Source organism: Leiobunum rupestre, chromosome 2 (assembly GCF_980474605.1).
Source record: "Leiobunum rupestre chromosome 2, qqLeiRupe1.1.hap1, whole genome shotgun sequence".
NCBI classification, from domain to species: domain Eukaryota; kingdom Metazoa; phylum Arthropoda; class Arachnida; order Opiliones; family Sclerosomatidae; genus Leiobunum; species Leiobunum rupestre.
In genome coordinates this window covers 37,344,044-37,366,405 of record NC_143385.1, presented here as the reverse complement: position 1 = coordinate 37,366,405, position 22,362 = coordinate 37,344,044, and the positions used below count along the sequence as shown (strand labels likewise).

The 22,362-nt window shown below is 38.4% G+C and overlaps 2 long non-coding RNA genes across 2 annotated transcripts; both read left to right on the top strand.

The window, feature by feature from the left end:
- Nucleotides 1–4,688: 4,688 nt before the first annotated feature.
- Nucleotides 4,689–5,181, top strand: LOC149957471 (uncharacterized). Its single transcript, XR_016478221.1, has 3 exons — nucleotides 4,689–4,762; nucleotides 4,913–4,945; nucleotides 5,115–5,181. It is a non-coding gene; the product is annotated as an uncharacterized LOC149957471 (long non-coding RNA).
- Nucleotides 5,182–7,964: 2,783 nt separating this feature from the next.
- LOC149957470 (uncharacterized) lies at nucleotides 7,965–8,988 on the top strand. The gene is made up of 3 exons (XR_016478220.1): nucleotides 7,965–8,223; nucleotides 8,298–8,409; nucleotides 8,642–8,988. It is a non-coding gene; the product is annotated as an uncharacterized LOC149957470 (long non-coding RNA).
- Nucleotides 8,989–22,362: the final 13,374 nt, after the last annotated feature.

Sequence of the window (22,362 nt, the reverse complement as noted above, 5' to 3'; positions counted from 1 at the left end):
CCCAACCGGGGGGGGGGGGGTCATTAGGGGAAAAAATTTAAAATTAGGTAGGGAAAATAGGAAAATAAAAATTGGTTACGTTACTTACATAACATTTAGTAACTTTAAAACAAGCAAGTATATTATAATATCACACATAATCATTTGTAACGCTAGATCCCGCTCTCGTATAGGGTAGGAAAACAGAGTTTCAAAAACGGCGTACAAATCAATATGTTCCAGAAATTTCCGTAAAATGTTTAATAAATATTTTTTAATTAAATTGAGAGCCCCGGTGGCCCGCAACCCCCGTTCGAATGATTTATTTTAAGAGCCCACTGATTTTTATTAAGAGACATTGGCATGGCCCCAAGACTCCCGCTAATTCCAAGTCTGTTTACAACAGACTGAGATATCTCTGAGACACGGTAGAACTCGCGACGGAGATAATAAATAAGTTTAAAGTGTTGGACATAACTTTCCTATATTAAATAGTTATAAATTGCAATAACTTCACCATGAAAATGTATTTGTTTTAGTAAAATTATATATTTAAATTATTATTAATATTATAAATATTGTTGATTCACATTGAATTTTATATTAGAAATGTTATTGATGAATATTGTATTAGCCAACCGCGTTTTGACATTTCAAGAAATGGCCAACCCGGTGTTTACGTCTCTTTCGGAAAAAGCCATCCGCGCCTAGTGCTCGGCATTTTAGTAAGTAATATTATATTTATTATTATGTTTGTAGAAACGTAGATAAACATAAACCTTATGAAAGAGTAATTATATCCCAGAAAAAAATACATTACACTAAAGAATGACACTTATGACGAATTGACGACAGTCATTGAATTTAACAGCAACAATCATACTGATAATTAACTTGTCTTATTTATAAAAACTTTACCTTCTATTTAATAATATGATTTTTCTCTTAGAAGCTTAGTCAAGATAAATGTCTCTCACTCTGCTTAAATTCAACATTCCACTGTTAAACAACATAAGAGATAGTAATTAAATAAAGTGTTTTTAAAAAAACGGATATTGCAGTAATTATAGTCCTGAGTTGTTGTTCCACTAGGCTCACTGAACTTCCTGAAGTAACTGTTACCAACCCAATTTGAAAGCCCGCCGTTTGTTAACATTTCAAATTGCTCCGAGGCTTAAGAAAACCCAAACGTTTACCTGTACAACGACACATTATCGTCCACTGCAAATCGTTTTCTACATGTGAAAATGAAACATCGATGAGCCATAACAACAAACAACGCAATAGTTAACGAAAACGTTTGAATATAAGAGAAAAATCTTTACGAGTAAAGAAACGGTCTACCATGTTTTAAAACTACAAGTACTTGGGCCGTCTGAAATTCCTACACCCAGATAGGATCGCCAAAAGGTTATTCCTCTTTATCCGAGCACGGCCAACTTTGATTTCTCGCGCATCTCTCGCGCTACAGCGGCCATATCATTCGTTGACGTTTCTGTGTTAACCTATGAGCAAAAGATGTGTATGACGTCAGCGCCCCTAGCGGATTATTATTTTTAGTATAGTTTTTACATTGGGGACAATATAACCACCGAGCGTGGCGCTGAACTCCTACACATTATAGTACAGTTTATAGGGGGAAAATCCTTGCTCGCGGAATTTCGACGAATGAGTTGGCCGTAGTAGCGCGAACAGCGCGTGATCAAAGTTGGCCGTGATCCGAGCCAATGGATACAATACGTCATACAGCAAGTACAGTGTCGGTACAGAAAGGGGCACCGCTACCACTTACAAAGCCTGGGAAAGCACTGTTTCGCGAGAGATAAACGAATCTGAAAAACTGTCTTGGGCTACCGATGTGCAAAAAAAAGAAGAGCCGAATTGCATACCAAGAAAAGAAATGCCCAGCTAAAGAATGGTGCTATGATGGTACTCTATGAGCGGGCCTATTATTCCAAGCCCGGACGGGATCTATCATGACTGGGGAGCGACAGTCAGCAATCTTTGGCTATTCGCCACAATGCAAGCTGTGTGGCTGGCCTAATGAAACATTAGAACACGTCTTACTAGAATGCCCGACGCTAGCCCATGATGACATTGCAATTCATGATTGGAGAGGGGAACATTGGGGTGAGTCCATCGCATGGCTGCTGGGTCTGATTGATGGCAGCCGCTGGGAACCTGGCATGATCAAACATATCCTCTTTACGTGGAATAGAGAATTAGCCCTCTGGCGTGCAGCCAATTTGGAAACTAATCCCAGTTAAAATCGCTAAATTTATATTTGAATATAATTTTCTGAGACCCCGATTTCTTGTTTTCTACTCATTTTTGCATTCCTGTAATCATATTGTATTTTTGTTTTTTTTTCCATTTTTTATTTTCATTTTCATTTTCTTTTTATATACTGTGCTGCGCCCCTTCAAGGAGCCGCCCTGTTTCAAAAGTCTTCGACAGCTGAAATTTTTGCCCTCTTTTTAATTCTGCTAGAAAACTATAATAGATAGCTCGATGAAACCAATTGCAACTTTTATTTATTTTCCAATATCTTTCGTTATTTATCGGTTTCGTCCGCCAAAAATTATTAGTTTGGCGGGAACCGTCAAAACTCATTTTTGACAACTTTTTAAATATTGGTTCTACGGCACTGACTCGCGAGTTTTTGAATTCACAATGGTCGGTTCATATTTAGAAAGTGTAAAAATTATCCCTCTACAACCAACGGTTGAGAAGTTATCGCGTTTCCAAACTTTCCTCGAAACTAGGAAACACCTAAAATGCATCAAGCGATTATAAATAACGCGACTTCGACGACAATTTGGAAACGCGATAACTTCTCAACCGTTGGTTGTAGAGGGATAATTTTTCCACTTTCTAAATATGAACCGACCATTGTGAATTCAAAAACTCGCGAGTCAGTGCCGTAGAACCAATATTTAAAAAGTTGTCAAAAATGAGTTTTGACGGTTCCCGCCAAACTAATAATTTTTGGCGGACGAAACCGATAAATAACGAAAGATATTGGAAAATAAATAAAAGTTGCAATTGGTTTCATCGAGCTATCTATTATAGTTTTCTAGCAGAATTAAAAAGAGGGCAAAAATTTCAGCTGTCGAAGACTTTTCAAAGAGAGTGTACCTCTGTACGGCAAACTAAACCTATAAACATTAAACTCGATTGACGTGGGCCAATCAAATGCTGGTTCTTAAGGTGACGTAATCTAAAATCGAATTATTATTAGTAACTCAAACTAGATGGCAATGAGTCGTTGCCGTAGCCACTCTTTGAATCGTGATTGGCTGATAATGACGAAACCTCCGAAAATGGAATTGGCCCATTTTGTATTTATACGGAATCATTCTGTTATAAAATTTCTATGCGCCATACCGAGGTAATATTACTTCAAAAACGTCTTAAGTCGTTTTTTGACGTTTCAAGAAATGGTCAACCCGGTGTTAACGTCCCTTTCGGACCTTTTAGGAAAAAGCCAACCGCGCCATACCCAGTTAATAAAACTTCAATAACGTGTTAAGTTGTTTTTGACGTTTCAAGAAATGGCCAACCCGGTGTTAAAGGGATCCCTCACTCACAACAGGGGAAGGCATAGGGGTCACAAAAAAACTGATTTTGAAGCACACTGCAAGTCTGGATTTTATGTTACCCCTCTGCCTCCCCCTGTTGTGAGTGATGAATCCCTTTAATGTCCCTTTCGTACGTTTTAGGAAAAAGCCAAAAACCCGATTGATCCGACGTACATTACATAAATTTCCGTACGTGATTTGAAACATCTAACTGATTTCTAGATTAAAAAGTGATTCCGAGATTTTGAAATTTTTAACAATGATTTCAAAAATTTTATTTCAATTTCGAATTTTTGACGGGAGTTTCGAGATTTTAACACCGATTTCGGAATTTTGACACAGGTTTCGGAATTTTCACTTGGGTTTTGGGACTTTGATACAGATTTTGGGAATTTGACTGGAATTCAATTAGATGGCGCTAGCAGCAACGAACACGTGACTAATCACCCCCTTTTTAAAATCCAAGTTTGTAGCAGAGAAGAGACATTTACAGGAGATATTTTTTTCGGTCTATTGAAAATGTCTAACTTGTCCTTAATGCACGAATCTGTGTTGTTTTTAAAGTACTAACATGAATCTATTTAAGCCATGAACATTCAACTGGAATACCCTAGGTAACCTCCAGCGACGCGTAGGGCGGAGCCAATTTATAGTGACGGAGGAAACAGCTGTTTTTTATAAGCAGACGAAGCATTAGTTTCTAAGATGGTGGGTTACGGTTAGGTTTTCTTTATGCACAAATACTTGTCATTATAATAATATTATAACAGAGTATTTATTTAACAATAATAAATAAGGCAAACACTGAAAACAAAAGATGTCAAACTCAGGTTTTCTTCCAAACTATCACCAAGAAGGATTAGACAAGGAGTGGTTATTTAAGAGGTTCAAAAATCTTCTCCGACGGCCAACACTCCCACTGTGGGGAGTAAGGGGGTGATACTTTAAAGGGGGAAACACTTTGCAAGTTATTAGCACGTGACCAAATTGAAACACTGTACGGCTCCCTCTACAGGCAGGCGAAGAAAGGTATCTCAAAAATAATAACGAAATGGTCTCCTCGTGTAAATATTAGTTTCAATTGTTCATTTTTCACTGAAATTAAAGCGTAACTCTGATTATGGATCAAAATGATCATACCTATTGCAAAATTAGAATAGTTAAAAAGATTACTAAGGTGCAGCGGAGGAAAATCGATACAGGTAATTAAAAATGATAACTAAATATTTCAAAAGTTTCAATGCTTATTTAAGCCTTTGCACGATTATTTCTTTTTAGGTATTGGTTTCAATAAAGAATTTTTAATGGAAAATCTAAATGTAATACTTGCTAATGCTTCCGAATTGTATAAGGTTACTTTTGTTGGCAGACCAAAACCAGTGATCGTAAGTATTAAAAATAATAGGTAATTGTTCTACTGGTACCTATGTTCTTAATTACTGATTGTTACTAGCCATGTTATAACTGATGATCAAATTCCGCAAAGGGCATAATTTACTGTGGAAACAGAATGAATTATTCCTTTTGGTTTAATTATTCTAATCTTTTCAATAGGATGCATTGCAAGAAATAAGGAAATCTAAATGTATTAAGATAACAGACGAAGCTGTTGACTTTCTGTCTGCCTTTGCTGATGAAAAAACAGGATTACTGGACAAAGTGAAATTTACCACCAAAAGGCACAAACTAATTAACAATGCTGATTTTCGTTCAGAATTAAAGAAATCTTTCTCAAATATGCCACCATTTAAGGCTCTAGAAGAGAAGGATCAGTACCTTGTAACATCAATATTTTCCAACCGTTTATTTAATGAAATTCATGTGAACTATCTTCAAAAAGAAGCAGATTTAGTTGTGCCCAACGAGAAAAAAGAACACCCTAAGACGATAAAACTAAGCCCGAAGGATGAAAGAACTAAAGAGCTACAAGTTATACACCAAATGGCGGGATACACCGTTAATCAATTAATTGGCCTCTATAATTGTCAGACATTTTGGGAAAATTGTCTTGTAAAAAAATCCGAAGCAACGAAAGATTTTCACGAATGGAGTAGTAAACAAGATAGGGGAGGACTCCTTTTTCTTTCAACCGAAGCTATCAAATTTTTTAAGCATATTTGTGATGTTATCAGGAATTTTATTAATGCAGATGATCCCTTCAATTTAAATGAAGAAAGAAAAGCCAAAATAATTTTGGCTTTAGGAAATGATTTATATGTTAACGAAACTTGGGATAATCTGTGGGGTGAGGATAGGGAAAATTTAAATGCTGCAAAGAGGAAGTGTTTTACGATTCTCATTAATTGTCACTTAAAGGGGTTAACCAGAAGTGTGAAGAATAAATTTCAGGCGTTAAAAAGAGATTCCTTAAATAGCAGTGGCATACGCCAAGAACTCAAAGTTTTAACACAAAAAACTACCAAAAATAAGGATGCTTTAAAGAGATGTTTAATGTAAAAAAATTGCAGGAAGCTGGCATATTTTAAATGATTTTAATATTTTGAGGACGATCTTGAAAAGCATCACGGGCAGCTTTTTTTCTCTCGAGTCTTTTTGTTTTTGTGGCAGTGCAGTTACCATTAGTTACTTTTTTCAATAAAGATTTCATAAGTTTTATCCTTTTAGTTCCTTGGCCATACTGATCGACTGTTGGGTTGGCACCAGAACCACAAGCCCCACGCTGGGTGCCAAAGTAGTTTTCGAGGCAATCTTGATTCAATCTGGCTGTTAAAACAAAAGGCGCTCCCTTTTCCAATAAAAACTTAATAATTTCAATAGTTGAGAAAACTGAAAAATAAAATAAGAGTTTAACAGATAATGAATGCATTCATTGCAGTTAAATTATTAGGGACATGCAGGGGTGCAGCCCCCCCAGAAGATCCCACTTTACACAAGCCTTTGCCCTCCCCCAGGCAAAATGTCTGGGTGCGCCACTGAGGACATGTAACGTACCAGTTATTCGGATACCTTCTCTGGTTTCCTTGCTAAGAAGCATTTGAGATTTATCTTCTTCCGTATCTAGTTGATTGACTTCTTCTTCCCACTCGTCCAAATAGGCAAGGAAGTCATCTACCAACCACTAGGGAGAAAGAAAATTGTTATACTGCAAAACATTATTCATCAATTTATTTATTTATTTTATACCTTTAATCGCCAATCATCTTTGCTTGTAAAAGGTGCCAAGGCTGGTTTTCTTTTGTGAATACATGCTGAAACATTCAAAATATCGAAAAATGTATCGAAGTAACGCAGAAATTTGACAGTCTCAGAGGCTTCATCACCGACTAGCACTTCCATTGCATTAGCAACACTGGAGCTCATTACTTGTGTGGCAAGTTTCACTCTCATGCAGCTGAATGCGTTAGGATAGACATGATTATATGTTAACTTTGGTGCAAGCCGCAACAGAGAACTGGTATCCTTTTCGTAAGTTTCAACTACATGCTTCCACAAAATAAATTTTCCACCTTTTTTTAGTAGCCTAATTTGTTTTAAAGTACCATCTTTTTGTTTTTTCATCTTACCACTGTTACTTAACCCATTTTTAGCAGTTTTTACATTGTGGCAAATGTCGGATACAAAATAAAGAGGGTCTCCATTATTATATGGGTTTTCAGTTTGAAAACCTACTTGGTGATTATTTCGGTCACTTTCAGTACATATTTTGATAAATTTTTGGTTTGAGGTAGCCTTATCACATACAATTGCAAGAATAATAAATCCAATTGCTTGCAAATGTTCAACTGCATCCCAAATTATAGAAAATAAATCTTCGGCGTTGTTGTTTCCAGATGGGAAGTAGGCAAATGGATATTTGAAATTGGTGGTTATCCCTCGAACCATTAACTGAAGGATATGCGAAGCTAGGTTTATTTTATTGCTTAAATCCTCAGAAGTTCCTTAATTCGCCTCTCCATGTCGTTGACCTTATTCCTGAAGGTATTCAAATTCGTTGCTCCTATCAATTCCCCAGTACTACTATTAAACACCAAATCTTGTTTTACTTGAATTTCATCTATAATCAGTGTGAAATATTTTTGGTGCTCTTCCAAGTTGTTGATATCAATTTTTTGGCTCATTTCTTTTAATACAGCTTCATTGAAGCCACTTTTGGTATTTAATTCAACTGAATAATTAAAGAGAGTTCTTTGAGAAGGTAAAGGAATGGCTTGTCTTAGAGCTTCGTAAGTACTAGCAGATTTTGCTTTGATTGAAAGACACCATTGAACTATTGCCGGATGCCATTTTTTGGGTCTGGATTTTTTCGAGGTTAATATCTTTAATTGCTCTCGCATTAATAGCTTTTGAAAAATAGTTCTGCTCTCAAAGGGATTTCTTGCAATAATGTTTTCAAAATCTTTACTTTCTTCTTCCGACATAAAAATGGCTTCACTTCTAAAGGTCTTTTTAAGTTTGATTTCCATTAGTTTAGCCTTTCTTTTTAAAGCAACATTTTTCTTATTCAAAATAGAAAACTTTCCTTTAATTTGATCTTGAGACATGTAACGGATGTTGGTATTTTTATTGGTGCCTAATCTAACTTGCTTTTCCCTTTTTTTTCGACATTCCAAAACCTTTTTAGATATTTGACAAGCCTGACAAATGTTAGCCGTGATGCCCATGAATAATTGTTTACATTTTCCTGATCTGAGTGCCTGGCTTGGTAAGCAGACATTGGTCGATTTTAAATACTTGTTTCTAAAATGGGTGTATAACTCCCCTTGTATACCACCACAGGCTCTCCAGTTTTCAATTTCGTAGAGAATACTAAGTAAATCTTCAAGAGAAACAATTGGTTTGTGAAAATCAACAGAACTTGTAGAAAATAACATATGGTCGAAAGAAACTGGTTCGTTGCAAAATTTAATAGTAGCATATAATGATTTTAGTATTTCAACCATTACTAAACAACTATTTGATACTTTCCTTAACCTCAAGGATTTTATAACAGATTGATTATTTTGGAGTTCTTTCAAAATTTCAATTGACCAATCACATTTCTCAATATTATTTGCCTGATAAACCAAAAAATCATGGGCTACTTTTTTCAGAGGGTGTACCTCAATATTTGACCTTTCTAGGACTTCCACAACCAATTGAGGATTGGAAGCCAGGACTGTATCCGGGTTGGAAGCCACGACTGTATCCGGGTTGGAAGCCACGACTGTATCCGGGTTGGAAGCCACGACTGTATCCGGGTTGGAAGCCACGACTGTATCCGGGTTGGAAGCCACGACTGTATCGGCGTTAGAAGTCACGATTATAGCCGGGTTAGAAGTCACGATTGTAGCCGGGTTAAAAGTCACGATTGTTGCCGGGTTAAAAGTCACGATTGTAGCCGGGTTAGAAGTCATGATTGTATCCGGGTTCGAAGCCACGATTGTATCCGGGTTCGAAGCCACGATTGTATCCAGGTTCGAAGCTAATTTTGCATTACACATTAAAACTGGAGAATCTAATTCTCCGTGGTAATTGGGAAGAGCATAATCGTTTTGTCTTGAAGAATAGGCATAGTTATGATCCAGTGTTATTGAAGGCTAGTTACAAAATTTGTATTAGTTTTAAACAGTAACAAAATAATAAAATATTAAATAGGTTACCTCTTTCATCTCTTTAATCGGGTCAGGATTTTCTGGGGTTGGACCAATGCCGTTTATGAAATGTTTGGAACATACATAGTGGTGCGATTTTATATCCACTGTATTGATATCATCACGGTTAATTGCATTAACCCATAGAACACATTTTTCATACTTTGTACTCGGCTTGGGAACCGAGAAAAAACGCAAACCCTGAGCGCGTGACACTTTTGATATATCATTGCTTTTACACGATCGATATAAGCAGTATTTTCCCATTTTAATGAAAATTTGTGGACATAACCAATTTGTTAGTTAAGCATTGGCGGTTCGCGCGTAAAATATAATTAGATGTGCTCAGCTCACGGACTCGTCAAGAGAGGGAGCTACGTAGGTACGTTTAAGAAATGCGATGACTCCAAAACCACGTGATAAAACTTTACCATTGCTTTCCCCTCTCCCCTTTTACTCCCGGTTGTGGGTGGTTGGAATTACAGTCAATATATCAGCGCGACTTCACATAACCACTCCTTGTCTAATCCTTCTTGCTATCACCGAGGCTTAGCTTTTCAGAGATAATTTCCATTTTTAAATTGTTAGAAACCTCGCAGGCACTCGATAGAATCGCTTTCAAAAGATTGGAGTTACAGTCCTTCATTTTGTGTTTTTATTCTAGATAATAATCATTACTTAAAACTTATTTTTAGCAAAATAACGCGAACCTCGTACATAAGAAATCAGTTCGCGGTAACTCTGTTTCTGTAAGCTATCTATTCTAGACCAAAAATGACATCATTTCCAAATTCGTTCTTATTGGCTTAAAAAAGTAAATCATTCGTATGGCGCGAAAATAGGCCCCGCCCCGCGTTCCCTCAGAGTATACCGTGGCTAATGATAGAGTTGAATACTCATAGGTTAAATAGATTCATGGTATTAATAAAAGAAGTTCCCTCTATATTAAAACAAATTGAAATTTAATTTATGCAAATTTTCCCGTATGTTAATACTACTATATGTTCCTATATTATCAAATAAAATACTCCTATATTCACCTAAAAATTGGCTGTTGAATTTCCTATATTACTATAAATGGTTTGGGGGTTTTCAGTGGTTTAAATAATTATTTAAACGTCGGTGAAGCCCTTTAAGGCTACGTGCGCGAGCGATGGTCTTACAAAAAAGTTTTTCGTATGCGTCAAGCCTATTTGCTATAGGTTCTTCCTAAAACTAGTAATTATAGGTTTTTGTTTGCAAAATATCCGACGGGCAGATCACTTCTCTGATTATTTATTGCCCTCTCGCGTGTTTAAATCATAATTAAATCCGATTCAAATTAAATCTGTAGCTTTATTATGACACTCCTCAATAGAGTGATCTGCCCCTCGGCGATATCTTAGGTTAATTTACTAATACTGTAACAATAATAGTAATAATTTTTTTTCTTCAAAAAGTGGACGATCAAATGGATGTAACGTTAAGTGAAACCAGTACGGGAAAGGCTAACATGAAAAATATAAATGAATCGTTGCCACTGGAAAGAGTGCTAGAAATTATAGTAGTAGAAAATAATACCTTTAAAGGTCCAATTTTAGAAATACCCCTTTACTTGATGAAATACACGTTGGCGATGTTTTTGTGTATTGCGTTTCCGAAAAAATTTAAGGAATACTGAATGCGATCGAATTAGGTGGAAGGTTGGAAAAAATACCAAATCCGCTATCGATACGCCTGTTATAAAGTACTATAGATACATGAAAACGTCCGACGGCAAATTCTGCAAGTCATTCCAAAAAGTTACTCAAGTAGTAAGAAATCCTACGGATAGTACGAATAGTAATAAAATAGTGAGTGTCGTTCAATATTTGGGTGACGAAACCTTATGGGATAAAAGACCACACGGTAATGACAAAATGCACGACCGTTCATGGGTTCGAACTCTCCCATCTATCACGAGTGAATTAAAATATAAAGCCGGAAAGAACACACGACCTCAATCAGCTAACAGAGAAACCATAATTCAAACAACAAAGGAGTTTGATGGTTTGAATGAAAAAAGTCCGCCATTTTCCGAAGTCGAAGATATATGCGCTCGAAACATCAAACAAGCTAAAAATTTCAAAAATGCGGCTGATGAACAGAGGAGAATCAGCAAAGATGGTGCTCTAAATGGAACAATTCACAACATTCAATACTGCAATGAATTCTATGTAGTTTTTGGTCACCCGGAAGCTACAGCTTTGGCAAGACTTCTTCTAATTGAATCAAATGAAGACCCAGATATCGAACAATTGATCAGTTCCGATACGACTTTCGAACTGGGAAATTTCTACGTCTCCACCGTTGGTATGAAAAACACGGAGATCGAAGGAGATAAATTGTTCCCCGTCTTGTTCATCCTACATACGAGAAAGTTTATGACAAGACACAAATTTTTGTGGAACGAATTTGTAGTCCCGCAACTTCAATTGGACATATACTGACAAAACACTCCAATAGTCACTGACCGTGAACAAGGACTAGTGCATGCCATTATCGAATCAAGTGAGGTCGGAAATAACAATCTTAATTTTTTGTCACAACCACATTTTAAGTTACATAAAGGGGTGGTTGGAAAAACGCAACGCAAAGGTGGAAGACATTAGCGCATACACCAACCACATCACGGATTTATTAAAGTGGGAGTCGGACGAAGAATTTGACGCGCAATACGAAGAATTCCGGGATTCCTGGTCAGAGCCATTTCTTACTTACGCTGACAAGCATTTTAAAACCGATTTAAAGGAAAGAGCTATACTTGCAAAGTTGAAAAAATTAACAATTTTCCCAGATGGTAAACAAATACCTACAAATAATGTACTAGAGCGTAGAAATAAACAACTGAAAGACGCCAGGGGGGATCACGAGTTGAAGGAAGATCAACTAGCCCTGGTTTTAGTAATATATCAATTATGCCTTTGAAATTAATTTAACAGGGGTTACCAAAATCTGGGTAATTACAACGTAAAACCCTCATATAAAAACGCTTCCGAGTTAAAACTACCGGATATCAAGCTATGCGCAGAAAGCGATATTGTTGACTCTGTTCGAAAAGGAGAATTTCAATGCATGTTGGAGCAAGAAAAAATGACAAACCAAATGAAAGGCTATCTGACCGTGATATAGTATCAATCTGGATCAATAACAGAGTGTTACATCGTTAGAAATCCTTTTAAAAAATCTTAGACTTACTCAGTTACGATGACTAAGTCTATCACTTGGTGCGGATAAAATGGTGGACAAAATTGTTACCACATTCAGGCCGTGGAAATATTATTAGACAACCGGCCTCCAGCTAAACTGAAGATTCCAGAGTATCATCTTCCCGAACTTCGAAAAAACAAACATCGAACTGGAAGGAAAACCCCAAAACGTGGCGACTCGATAAACGCTCTTCAATTGACACCGAAACGAGGTAAAAATGCGTTTTTTGGAGATATAAGCGAGTCAGCTATTGAACGAGAAAGGCGATACATTAGTCGACTCATTTTCGCCAGACCAATACGCGAAAGTCGCAACATTAGAACACCCAAAATTGACAGTTCAAGACGCGGAGATCGCAGACATTGTCGCGCTTATCGATCAGGTATGCCCCGGCGTCGAGGTGCAAGAACCACCCCACGAAACAGTTACATCAAACGAAAAATCTAAAAGCTTCCGTTTCGGTGGTCGGTTAAGTACCGGAAACAAATCCAGAACTGAGAAGAAAAGTACATTGACTAATACTGTAGGTTGTGAATTAAATGATGTTCCATACAAACAAATTGAACCTCATCACTTTAAAATATTTTTGGAACGAACCGAAAGCCTGGTACCAAATACTTCTCTAAATAATTTTTTTATCGAAGATTGTATGAACATTTTGATTTCGGAAAAGTAATTGCCTAAAAACGTACATTTTGTGTGCGAAAACTTTATATTCAAATTTAAATAATGCATTAGAAGGTAAAACTAGATCGCCTGAATGTATTTCCACTATTGGAAGAGCTCTTCAGACATACGAAGTTCTTAATAAAGATATCGTAGCGGTGTTACTACCGGGACCAAAACAGTTCTCCGGAAACCACTAGTTATTGGGAATAATCCATTTTGAAAATAAAACGGTTTACATTTTAGACAGATTCAACCAATTGTTCCAGTATGTAAAAATTCACTTTAAGTTGCTTTTAACCTTGGCATGGATGGCTTACGACTTGGCCAATTTAAAATGCGATTTAAAAGAATGGCGTTGTGTTACCAGTAATGATTGCCCTAAACAACCGAACGGCATTTACTGCGGCGTTTATGTTACATACTATTTGCATTCAATATTAAATGGTAAAAAAACCAAAGTCTTGTCTAGTGAAAAAAGCAGAAAATGGATGCTTTTCGTTTCTCTTACGTCGCTAGAGATCACCCTCAAAGAAAACAATTTTTAAGAACTGAAGTAATAAACCCTACCGAAGTCATACAAATGTACGAAGCATTAAATATTGACGAAATTAAACACCCCGCAGAAGCCACTGAAGTCATAACTAGCCAATTGTTTGCAAACTTAGAACTTAACTATACAATATGCACACTACAGGATGAATGTAAAGGAAAAAGAAAAGACAAACAAGTCCTTTGCGATGCGAAACATCACTGGTATCACGTAACATGTGTAAATAAGAAAAATCCCAAATAATACTTCATTTGCGAAAAATACAAACATCTCAACGTTATAAAAGGCCAAAATGAAGCAAATCGTCCAAAAAGAAATAACTAGCTTTCGGTTGCCTTCGATTCTAGTTAAGATAACAACGTCGCTACCTTTCGGCAGTCTTCGATTGTAGCGAAGCCTTCCGGCCCTTAAAGTGATTCCTGTCAACGAGGTCGTCTTCAAAGTGTGAAGATGAACTGCTTATCTTATTTAACTAACTTTCGGTTGCCTTTGAATCTAGTTACCGACACCTGTACAATATTACGTTTCAAGCAGACACTACATTCGTCCAAGATGAAAAATAACTAGCTTTCGGTTGACTAATGATTATAGTTATTGACAACTGTACCTTTCCTTTTTCGATTGTCGTGAAGCCTGGTAGCATTAAAGTGATTTACAAACTATACGAAGATTCCAGTTTTAAGTGGAAGCTGAAATTGTCCGAGTAGAGAAACCACTAGCCTACGATACTAGTAATCGACTACATCGCAGATATATTAATGTACAATTGGAAACTGGTCTCGTGAAAGCATGGCTTGATCCAGGTCGCTTATAAAGTCTAAACAGCGTTTGAATTTTTTTATTGAAGAATAAAATTGCATCTTACATTATTGATACCTCGGAATCGATCACTAGTTTATTTTCTTGTGTTAGCAACATATATTTTTAAAGTGTACATTTATCATTATTTTTTTGCGAATTTATATTACTTATAGCAATTGCTAGTTTACTATTTTGTAAATTTTTGCACTAAAATAGACTAGACGTAATATTCCCATAAATAAAAGAGCTATTAAGGGATAAAAACTAATTTTTCACGTGCAGCACGTCGCCATTTCAGTGTATAAACTGCGGATAATTTAAACTCCATAATGTAGAGGTAGAAATTCCCGCGCAAACACGTATTTTAAAAATCAATAGCACAACATTATAAAGCAACCTTTTTTAAGAATTACAGTTTTCGTTGATTTGTATTTTGATTTATTTTATTAACAGTAAATAGTAAAAATAGCTAATATTAATTAAACAATAGTACTATACAATATATACCTAACCAGTAGGTTGATACTCGATTTTATGTGTCAATGGTACGTTCGAGCCTGTCAAAAGAATCATTACGACCATGCTATCATATTTTTAGGCCGTCTAGTGGCTCGGAGATACAAGCAACAATACAAGATATTTATTTATATTGGTTTTACTGTTTTCGAGTTTTAGTGAAATATTTAATTTTAAGTTAACTTTTTAAATATTAAATTAAAGTGAAAATCTTAGATTTTGCGCCCCTAAACGTTTGGTACCCTTGGCCGCTGCCCCGCTCGCCCTACTCAAGGTACGGTGCTGACTCACAACCGTGGTTTGTTATAACTAGGAAACGATTCATCCTACAGACTCGCGGTTGGTCTCATTCCCCCGCCGTCCCCCTTGCCCCTAAGGACTCATCGGATCCTCTAAGTAGACACCAAAATGAAATTTTTAGTCCAAATTGCAAGTTGGGACGAATTTTGCCGCTGGAGAGTGGAGACTCTGGAGAGCAATTTTTGGGTCTCGTTTACCCTTACTATAAGGTTATTTATTTAACGAGCATTATGCCTTTTGTAGGGTTTTTTCCGTATTACCATCCTACTACGTATAATAAGCCGGTCAATGGTTCCTTAGGCCTGTTGTGGTGGCCCGGGTCGGCGCCGGGAGAGTTTTAGGTGTAGAGTATATAGTAATGTCCCTCAATTTAGACCAAAAGCTCCTCTCGGGGCCCCTTGAAGTGAAAACAAACAAACCCTTTAGCCTGTTCGAATTGATTCTTTAGACCATATTAAATCGTTGAGACCCATTGAATAGGCCATACAAGTTTCGCTTTTGAAATCAGCCAAATTAAAAACCCACAAATAAGTGCTCGCATCTTTTCGTTCACTGTAACCGACATTAAAATGTCCAAAGTTGACTTAGGCTTGTAGTGGTGACGTGGGTATTAGCCTAGCTGATAGCCTAGCTGATTTTACATTTCAAATCTATTACTGATAATAAGTTGCTTCGATGTGAAGGTCCGATTTTATTGTAACTTAATGTTGAATTTTAATCCGAAGTAATCGACCTGAGTACTAAACAAGAAATAAGATATCGATAGATACCTTTATGATAGTCCATAAATCATACTGTATTGTAATTAGGGGAAGATACAAAATTCAAGGTCACCCAAAACATCCGGGAACCAGCAATTTAAGGTATCACCTTGAAACTAAACACCCAGAGGTGATTACAAATGCTAAGGTAACGTTAAGTGAATAAGTAACAAAGGTCGGCTGTCCCATGGCGAAGTGAAATACCCAACACTAGGTTCATTTTGAGATTTTGTTATTTTTTGTAGATTTTGAAGTTTGTAATTATCGTTCTAATTAACTTTTAGGTCCTTTATATTCCTGGCTGTGACTGACAACCTATGTAATCGAAATCTTATCATTTTCTTAAATGTTGGATATTTTATTTTGCCATGGGACAGCCGAGGTGTTTTGATATAAAGGTTCCTAAATAACGAAACGTTCTTTAAACAGCAAAGTCTGTCTCTCGTAGAACAGGCCAACGACTGCTTAAGGCGTTGGGTGGCGGAAACCGATCAGCCATTCACAGTTGTGGAAAACCCTAAATTCCAAGCCCTTCTACGCGCTATGAATCCAACAAACTGTACTATAGCCGAAAGCGTTCCTTAATCTGCCAAAGTTTTGAAAACTAGCCTTTTGAGTTGCTACGAAACTGAAGCTCAGAAAGTGTTAGAAATTTGCAATGTAGGTTGAAATATTGTTTGGGGCAGTTCACAAATTGCAAAAAGCAATGGAGGGGGTTTGTGTAAGTGTTATTAAGAGTTGAGGGAAAGGTCGTTAACGACAGAACTTATTTTTAAAACGGAATCTAAATTTTAAATTATATTATTTAAACTCACATTCGCTAATTAGCAGTGGCGTCAATAATGGGTTCGCAGAGCCTGGGGCGCGGACGGGTCCCCGAAGATTAAGGGTAGTTAGGGCAGCTCGGGCAGCTCGAAATATTGACCTTATGATTAGAAAGGGTTACAAACCAGCTACCACGGCCGAGTTACAAGAGCCTTAGTTACCTAATTGTGAACAGTCCCTTTACACTTGTTAGTATTTCGCAACAATGTTTAATAATCAATCATAAATTCCTTAGTCTATTCCCGGGCAAGTTTCAAGTACTATTGACGGGTGGACGTCGAATAATAGAATACCATTTTTGGGTGTCACTGGGCACTGGATCGACGAAAGTTGGGAGCTAAAAAACATGCTTATGGGCTTTATTCACTTCCCAGTACGTCACACTGGAAAACATATTTGCGATTCTTTTACGTCGTTAGCACAAAAGTTTGACTTAAAGGTTGGTAATTATAATTCTAATAGGTAAATAACCAAAATTATCAGGTTTACCTGTAACTATGGACAACGCCTCCAATAATGAAACATTTAGTCAGGAGTTAGAACAAACGAGTACGGAGAACGGAACACGGTACAGTTCCCAAACTCGTATCCGTTGTTTTGCACACGTGTTGAACTTGGTGGTGCAAGAATTACTAAAACGCCTCAAGTCTCAACCGAAACATGACACAGAATATGAGTACCTACAAACTGACGAAGATACTTGTACTGATAACGTCGATAATGCAGTTGCAAAGGTACGCCATTTAAAAAAAGGATTTACAATAGTATTCGAATGACACTAATGTTTGACTGTAGCGTGTGGATTTTTAAGTAAGCTTAGTGCACCCTATCATATTAGAATAAACATTACTTTTTAGAAGTTAAAATTGCTTGGTTATTTCAGATCAGGACGATCGTAACTAAAATTCGACTTTCAACTCAGCGGGAAAATAAATTATCAGAACTAAACGTTGCATTCAATCTGAAAGATCTGAAAGTTATACTCGATGTAAAAACAAGGTGGAACTCTACATACGCGATGCTTGAGAGAGCTATTTATTTAAAGCAGGTTACATTCAAGCCCACTCGCAGTGTGCTTGGAGATTAAATTTGTGACAAATATTTACAGCATATCAACCTATAACGCATTTGATTTTGTTGTGGTGAGATTATTTCAGAAAAGTTAATTGACTATTTAGGTTACCATAGAGCACTCTAACGGCCAACTCGAGAAGCTCACCTAACTGCTGGATTTTCGTCTGCTAAGTGTTAGCGTCAGAGATTCGGCGTCGTGGTCTAGTTCTCCTTAATTAAATCATTAGGCGTATTTAATGTGATAACTGTTTATTACGGTTAAGTAAGTAAAGTATAAAGTACAAAAAGGCTTCATAGGTTAACGCGGCGGCCGGCGTGGCCGTTCGTTACGGGAGTCGGGCGAGAGAGAGAGAGAAAGGGGGGCGAGCCCTGGTGAATCTCCTGACTTCGTGAATATTGGTTGGAGTCGGAAACAACCGCACGATTTTCGTTTTTAGCTCGCCAGGTTGAATTCCGTTGGGGGTAATTTCAAACCCTAGGTAGTTTATTCGGTCTTGCAGGAAAAAACATTTCTTAAGATTTAAGGTTAAGTTGGCTCTTCGTAAGGCTTCGAGAATTTTCTTGAGGTGTTCCATTCCTTGATCCTCCGTCACGCTCGGAATTAATAAATCGTCAAGGTACGCGAACGCGATCGTATATCGTAAGGGCCCCAGTACGGCGTTAATCATTCGCGTGAACACCGTGGGTCCATTTGTTAGTCCAAACGGTAAGGTCTTGAACTCGTAGTGCCCATCGGGAGTGATGAAAGCGGTGCGACTCTGCGAACGTTCGTCTAATCCCGTGAAATACTGATTGCCTTGGAGCCGTTCTAGTTGAGTGTCAATTAATGGTAAAGGAGATGCGTCCTTTTTCGTAATTCGGTTCAGGGCGCGGTAATCCACGCATAATCCTACTTCGCCGTTCTTCTTTGTTACGAGTAGAATTGGAGAATGCGACTCAACAACGATGCCTGCTTTTAATAGATCGTCGATCTTCTCTCGGACAATTTTTCGCTCCTCGTACGACAGCTTGTAAGGGCGGTACGTCACTGGTTTGTCCGACGTCAACTCTATTTTCATCTCGGCCATATTCGTCCATCCGAGTTCGCACGCGTTTTCCGCAATACAGTCGCGAAATTCGTTTAATAAGTTGAGAATTAATCTTTTATCATTTTCGCTTACGTGTTTTCCGACGTTGATCATGTCGTCTGAGATCGTTCTTCGTGCAGTCGTTGTGATAGCTAGTGGGTCGATAGTTTCGTTGAAGGCTTCTTTTTCGCATATATCTGCCCGTGTAACTCTCTGACCTTGCGCTATTTCTAGATCCGAATTGGATACGTTGGCCATCGGAACTGTCGTGTAGCTGTGGTCGTTCATCGCTATGATGCTTCGCGGCAAGCAATGCTCCTTGCCTGGCCAACACCTCATTTGGGCTTCTACGTAGAATTCCTGGTCTTGAGTGACGTCATATTGCGTGATGAGGTAGATATAGCCGATATGGTTCGGAGGGACAACCACAGCTTCTTTGGCTCAGAGATTAATCTTCTGTCGTGGTAATTGAGGAACTTTCATATTTACCAGACAATCGTCATTGTCGTCGTCGAAATGTGTTTCGTTGTACAATCGGATGGTGTTTTTACGTCTGACGATCGTAACGTGGTCCTGTTCGGTTAATGGTTGGCCAATTAAGAGAGGAATTGTCTGGACGCGGTCGGGAACTACGTAGATGTCTACCAACGCCTCTGCCTGATCCACCTTAACTTTAGCTTCCAGTCGTCCAGTGGGGCGTGCGCTTCCAGATCCGTATCCGCTGATCATTATTCCCGGGGGAACTGGTGCGTGCGTTAGGTTCAACGTCCTTGCTGCGCTCTCCTGAAGTGTGACGCATCGACTTCCCATGTCTACGTAGGATTTGATAGGTAAGCCATTGATCGTTGCTTCTTTGAAATACTTGGCATTCGGGCCTGTGGTTTTCGTATTGTCCTCGACGTGAAGTACTTTGTGATTTCTGGTCGTGGCGTTCGTCGTTGCGCTTGCCAGATTCGGTGGCCTCTACTGGAAGGTGTTTTTGCAGTCCTTGGCTTCGTGCCCACTGCGTTGACATTTCGTACACCGTGGTCTCTTCTGAGGTTTCGGACAGTCCTTCGAGACGTGTCTGTAACTATCGCAGTTGAAACATAACTGTTCACCCTTTTCGTTTCTCAGTGGCTTACGTGTTTTCCCCGAGTCGTTGGGAACGTTACGTTTATCGTCGGTGCTTACGTGTCCGTTTCGTGAGCGGTCGTTGGAGAAATTATTCCTCGTCCTCGCCTTCGTGGATTGACATAAAGTCATACGGTCTTCCATCCTCATCACACACCTTAGTAGTTCTTGAGGCGTATCAAAAATTTTCGAGCTCAAAGAGCTAATAAGTTGGTCATCGTGTAATCCAGTAATAAGGTAGTCTATCATGTCTTCATCCGAAAGGCCACAGCGTCTGGCTTTCGCGACCTTGTCGTGGTAGTAGGTTTCTAATTTATCGTTCGGTTCGTGGATGCGCCTTTCCATTTCGCGGTGTAGCCCCTGCACACTTCGCTGCGCCGGAAACCAGTCCCTAATCATTTTCTTCCATTCTGCCCAGGAATAGTCTATCGATTCAAGTCCCTCGTACCACGTCTTAGCTACTCCTTGCAACTTCGGTAATGCGTAGAATATAGTCGTTCGTTCTTCCCAACTGAAAGCATGAGCGGTTTCGTCTACCTTTCTTAGCCACATGTCTACGGTTTGGTGGGAAGCCTTGACTGGATTGAAATCGGGAAGTGATTTGCCTGCGTCGCCAAAATGACGCTGCCTTGGAGATGTATCTCTTCGTCGTTGGTCATCTCTCTGCCGTTGATCGTTATTCACCATTTGTACTGCTTGAACCGCTTGCTGTACCGCGGTCGTGACTGCCTCTTGAATAGCGCGCTCGAAAAAGTCCATCGGCATTACGCCTACCGGTACCCCGTTCGCGTTGTCGGCGTTATTTCCGTTTTCACCGTACCGTACGTCGTGCGAGTCGTTGCCGTCGTTCGACATTTCGCGCGTGGTTTCGTTTATCGGTCCCGGGTTAATTTGTGGTCGTAAATTCGTTATCTTTAAACTGTTATTCGGTTGAACACAATTCTCAGTCTCACGTGGTATTGTTGCGTAGTCTAATGTCAAAGGCTTAGCGTCCTTTCGTGGTTGCGTGGTAGAATTTAACGTCGTCGGAATATCGTCCTTCCTTTGTTGAATTCTCTGGCTACGTCTAAGTCCGTCGTTGTTCATGAAATTTTAACGTTAATTTCATTAAAGTCTTCTTTGCAGTTAGACCGGTTGACTCTTGATAGGATCCCGTCGTATGCGTTGATCGTGGCGTATACAAAAAAAAAACGCTCAAACTTCGCCCTCGTGGAGAAACCCCTTTTTTGTCTATCTAAATCGTTTTCAATCGTAATGTTCCTTTATCCCACTTCTGAGATGTTAGCGTCAGAGATTCGGCGTCGTGGTCTAGTTCTCCTTAATTAAATTATTAGGCGTATTTAAAGTGATAACTGTTTATTACGGTTAAATAAGTAAAGTATAAAGTACAAAAAGGTTTCATAGGCTAACGCGGCGGCTGGCGTGGCCGTTCGTTACGGGAGTCGGGCGAGAGAGAGAGAGAAAGGGGGGCGAGCCATGGTGAAGGGGTCGCGATCCCAAAAAAAAGGGAAATTCATACCATGTCTACCCATGCGCTATTGCCATCTCGTGGTGAGGAAAGTTAAAGAGTAATATTTAAGGGGGTGCTAAACGTGGTTGCTTTCATAAGATTGTCTACTCAGTCTAGCAGAGGCTTCAAAAATAAAAATAAAATATTTCCCTAAGAGACATACTTAATACTTATGTAAAATATTATAAATTTATGTTGGAACGCATTGACGGATCTAGCAAAAACATCTGTTAGTTTAATAATCATCGTTGTACACCCCAACTATCACCAAACATCACAATTTGGCGAATACCCCTCATGCGTGACGTAATTTATGAACGGCCCCTTACGCTTGTGGTAAAATTAAGAGGCTACTATTGTGGCTGTGCCATCTTGTTCATTTATAAATGTGTAACTTAACGTTATAAGTGATCCCGATGCTTTTTACGTACGTTATACGACAGTAAATTACTTATTTTTTTTTAAATATCCACTAGCTACGGATATAAAAATGTCGAAATGACTGTGCTGAGAATTTTTTGAGTTTAACTGCGCTTTAGCCTGCTATTTTGAATATTAAAGGGGGACAGCTAAGCTTTTAAAAAAAGATCAACAAGACGTTCAATATACTAATATTTTGTCTTGAAAAAATAGTTTTGAAAGTTGAAACGCAAAATAAAGCCTAGTATTTTGTTTTGAATTTTCGCCGCCATCTTAGGGTCTGTCGCCAGCGCCAATACGCCCCCACCGTACGATAACAGTGAACGATTTGCGACCTAGCCGAACTTTTGAAATTTCTACAATTTAGGCGAAGGTCT